A 4151-nucleotide genomic window follows, 5' to 3' on the forward strand; every position below is an offset into this window, starting at 1 on the left:
CCCCCCGTTCCCCCCTGCGGGGCCGCCTGTCCAGCATCTCCAGCATGAGGAGCGTGTGACCGCGGGAGGGTGCACACACACCGCCCTCGGGGATGCCGGCGGCTGGGCGGCTGCGGGGCCCCGGGCGCACCCTGCAGCCTCGGGGGGCTGCAGCCTCGGGGGGCTGAGGCCGAGTGACTTTCCTGTGGTCACCTCCGCAGGACAGCAGAGCGCACCGCAGTGGCCCGCATCGGTTCCCTCGTCCGTGTTCCTAGGCAACTCGGGGCAGTTCAAGCCGCTCTCTGGGCCTCGGTGGGCCCCCGGCTGCGAGGGGCGGGCTGTGGGGCCGATTCCCCGCCATGCCAGAGCTCACATGGTAGGAGAGGCCACGGCCACCCTCCTACTCCCCTGTCCGCTGTGAGGGGGCTGCCCGGCTGTCGGTGGCCAGCAGCCTGCAAGGTGGCACTCAGCCTTGGCTGGAGGGGACGGCGAGGGTGTGCGCTTTGGGGGGCTGTTGTGAGTGCAAGCTGTATGTGTGTGTAGACACCCTCAGCCCATGGGTTTGTGCTTGGCGGGCCGTTACGTGGCTGCCAGGCAGGGGCCGGGTGACAGTTGACACCTCCTCTTCCAGTTCACTTCCCCTTTGGGGGGGGCAGGGCCCCTGGCGGGGCTCCTTCCCCCTGTGACCTCTGTGTGTGTTAGGGACCCGCGCGGGGCCAGCAGCCTCTCGCACTAACAGACTCTCCCTTCCCCATCTGTAGCATGGGTCCGCCGCGGGACCACAGTGCGGGGCCGTCGGTACCTGTTGGCACTAGCTCTGGAGACAGCCTGCAGATAAGCCGGCCAGTGAGGGTGGGAGCCTTCTGCGGGGGCTGGCCAGGGCGTGGGAGGACAGGCCTGCCCTGGGGCCTGCAGCTCCGCACCCGAAGAACTGGACTGAACTTCACATGCAGAGGGTTTCATTTGAATTGGTTTACACTTAAAGAGCCCCGGGCTCCTGACCGTGCGTGGTGCAGGGAACCCTCCAGCCTGACGCCTGTCTGCAGGAAGTGCCCCCTCCAGCCTCCACGACCTGGCGGCCTGATGGTCTTCCTGCCTGCCAGAGCCGCCGTGTAACGCTGCAGGGTGGGGGACGCCGGAGCGAGGAGTGGCGAGCGTCTGATGTGGCAACTAGCCACGCTGACTGTTGCGATGCATTAAAATAAAACCCAACGAAAAGCCCAGCGCCTCCAGGCTCTGCTTCCCCAGGGCGGTCACCGCGAAGCCTCGCGGGCCGGGCGGCTGAAACACCAGGCACGTATCCTGTGCAGCTCGGGGGCCAGCAGGCCGAGGGCGAGGGGTCCCCTCCGCGGCCGCGAGGGCAGGGCTGCTGGCGGGGGGGCTGCGCTTCTGGTCTCTCTCTCTCTGTTAAAGGTGAGTTATTTATTCCATGAGTGAGACAGATCGAGAGATACAGAGACAGAGAGACAGCAACCCAGCAGGGTCCTGATCGGCGACCCACACCAGCTGGGACTGCAGCTGTCCGGCCGCTCAGGGCGGGCGCTGGCTGTGAACCAGGAACCTTCCCACGTGGGTCAGCCTCGCAGGGTGGCATCACTGACTGCCCCCGGTGTCCACCTCTGCCCTCCCGGGGCCTTCTCGGTGCCTCTTCTCCCTGGAGTCTCTGTCCACATGCCCCGTCTTCGTTTTAATAGTCAGGGGTACATGCGCTCTCCAGAGAGAGACAGAGCGAGGAGACAGTGCCCCCCACTGGGGTGTGGTCACACGGCAATCCCTCCTTTTTTGGGGGAGAGGTTTTTGCTATAGGGCGCATGTGCTCCCCAGAAAGACAGAGAGACAGAGACAGAAAGCAAGAAATCACCCCCCAGGGGGGGTGGCCACGCCGCAATCCCTTCTCCTCCATTCTCCTCTCGGGATCTTGGGCACACACGCACATGCGCCCCACGTGAGTTTAAGCCACCGGGTCCGGGACTCGAACCGCGGTCGACTACGTGGGAGTCCAGCGACACAGTCATTACACTATCTGCTGGTCCTGCAATTCCTTCTTCTATATATCTCCAGCCTGCCGGGGTTTGGGGCACACACACACGTGCCCAGCACATTTCTCAAGGCACCGTGGCCAGGACTTGAACCAAGACTTTTCGTTTCAGAGACAGGAAACGCAAGGCTCGAGCAAGGAGCTGGAGCAGGCATAGCCTCATCAGAGCCGGCCTCTCCTGACAGGTGACGGCTGGCCCCTCGGCCCCTGTCCCTTTTTTTAAAAGAAGTTTTTCCTTAGGGTGCATGCATTTGCTTGAGAGAGAGACAGAGTGAGAGGGACAGTGAGAAAGCATCCCCACGCGGACGGTCACGCCGCGGTCCCTTCTCCTTTCTCCTCCCGGGATCTTGGGCATGCACGGCACACACACACCCCGTGTGATTTTTAAGCCACCGGGCCCAAGACTCAAACTGCAGTCGGCCGTGGGAGTGCAGTGACGTAACTGCTCCGCCATCTGCTGGTCCTGCAAGGACCTTGCGTGTCTCCCCTGATCCGCCTGGCCCGGGAGAAGGGGCAGACTGAGGGGGTAAGCCTTGGTGATGAGCACCACCTGGGCTGCTTAGTTCTCAGCCCTGCCCCGCGCTGGGCACTCCCCTCCTCCGACCTCACTGGAGAGACCCTGCCAGGGGGGAAGAGCTGGCTCGTCTGCGGGGGGGGCCCGGGGCTCCCTCCCTCACTGCTCTTCCCTCACCAACGGCTGGGCCCGCCTCTCTTCCAGGCAAACAGCGCGGCCCGGGTGCTGTCCCTGCGGAGGTCACGCTAGGGGACGAGAATGCCCAACATCACTCGGGCACAGGGGCCTTGTAGGACGAACTGGAGCCAGCCTCGCAGAGGCTGCGTGTCCCAGCAGGGACGGCGCACCCCCGGCTGGGTCTGCACCGCTGGGCGCCGCCGCCTTCTCCCTCCTCGGGGCCACTGAGCGCGTGCCCGGCTGGTTCCCACGGACTGTCGCATGGCACCGTTACACACCCCAGTGGGCCGAGGGGATGTGACCGTTTTTGATCGTGTTCGGCAGCTGAGGAAGCCAAGGCTCAGAGTGGTGACGCAACTCGCCCAAAGCCACAGAGCAGGACGGGAGGGGCTGGGGCTTGAACCCAGGCCTCACTCAGCACAACACCACTGCTCACCGGGGACAGAAGGCCCCAAATCCTTCGGAAGCCCCGTCGGAGCCTGGGTGAACTCACGGAGGGCCTGGGCCACTGTCTCTCACCGCGGTTCTCAGTCTTCCTATCTGCCTAAGGGGTGTGAGTTAGAAAACGTCCATACCCCTGGCCCCGAGGCAATGGGTAGTTAGGGTTTGCAGATTAGGGAATACAACACGGGGTGCCTATAAATTAAATGTGAATGTCCGGAAAACAACGAATAAGTTTTTAGTGAATAACAAACATAAATAAGTTTACCACTAACCCCAGCATAGACTGCGGGTTCTGGACTACAAGTCCCATAACCCCCTGCTCCTCCCTTTAGGACGGAAATCGAACACGATTTCTTTATTCTCTTTTCATTCATTCATCTAAACATCGTACAGATCTCCCACGGTGTGCCAGCGTTTGTGCTCCGTTCCCGGAATATATCAGCGCACAAGGCAAACAAAAATCGGGGCCGTCATGGAATTGACATCTCTGTTTCTTGGGACTTGTAACTGATTTTTCGCTTGGAAACTTCTGCCAGAAAGACTACAGCTCCCATGAGCCTCTGTGCTTGTTCGATGGGACTACAATTCCCAGGAGACCTAGCGCGCCAGACTGTCACTTCCTCCGTTTGCAACTTCCTTCCAGGTCGTAAGGTCACCTCCTGCCCCGCCTTCTTTCCGCCCCTCGCGTCGAAACAGGTTTGAGCAAGTTTTACTGCAAAACAGCTTTTTTATCTCAGTATTTTTCTGACTTGCAATTACGTGAAACTTTTAGGAGTATGAGCCAAACAGTCTGCCGTGGCTTCCTCCGGACAATCCCAGAGCGGGCCTACAACTCCCAGGTGGCTCCGCGCGCACCAAGAGGACTACAAGTCCCACGAGGCAGCGCGGCCAGCGGGGCGGTCCGCGGTGATGCCCGCAGGACCCCGAGGCGGACGCGGGCTGCCCGGCGCGGCGCCCGTAGGACCCCGGCGGCTACCCATGCCGAGGTGAGTCCGCGGG

The 4151-nt window shown here is 62.0% G+C and overlaps 1 long non-coding RNA gene across 1 annotated transcript; it reads left to right on the top strand.

Annotated features, from left to right (window-relative positions):
- The first annotated feature begins 153 nt into the window (after positions 1 to 153).
- LOC114006736 (uncharacterized) lies at positions 154 to 1199 on the top strand. The gene is made up of 2 exons (XR_003548425.1): positions 154 to 355; positions 741 to 1199. It is a non-coding gene; the product is annotated as an uncharacterized LOC114006736 (long non-coding RNA).
- The last annotated feature ends 2952 nt before the right edge of the window (positions 1200 to 4151 follow it).

This window comes from Tupaia chinensis, unplaced genomic scaffold, assembly GCF_000334495.1.
Source record: "Tupaia chinensis unplaced genomic scaffold, TupChi_1.0 Scaffold149964_2, whole genome shotgun sequence".
In the NCBI taxonomy this organism is placed as follows: Eukaryota; Metazoa; Chordata; class Mammalia; order Scandentia; family Tupaiidae; genus Tupaia; species Tupaia belangeri.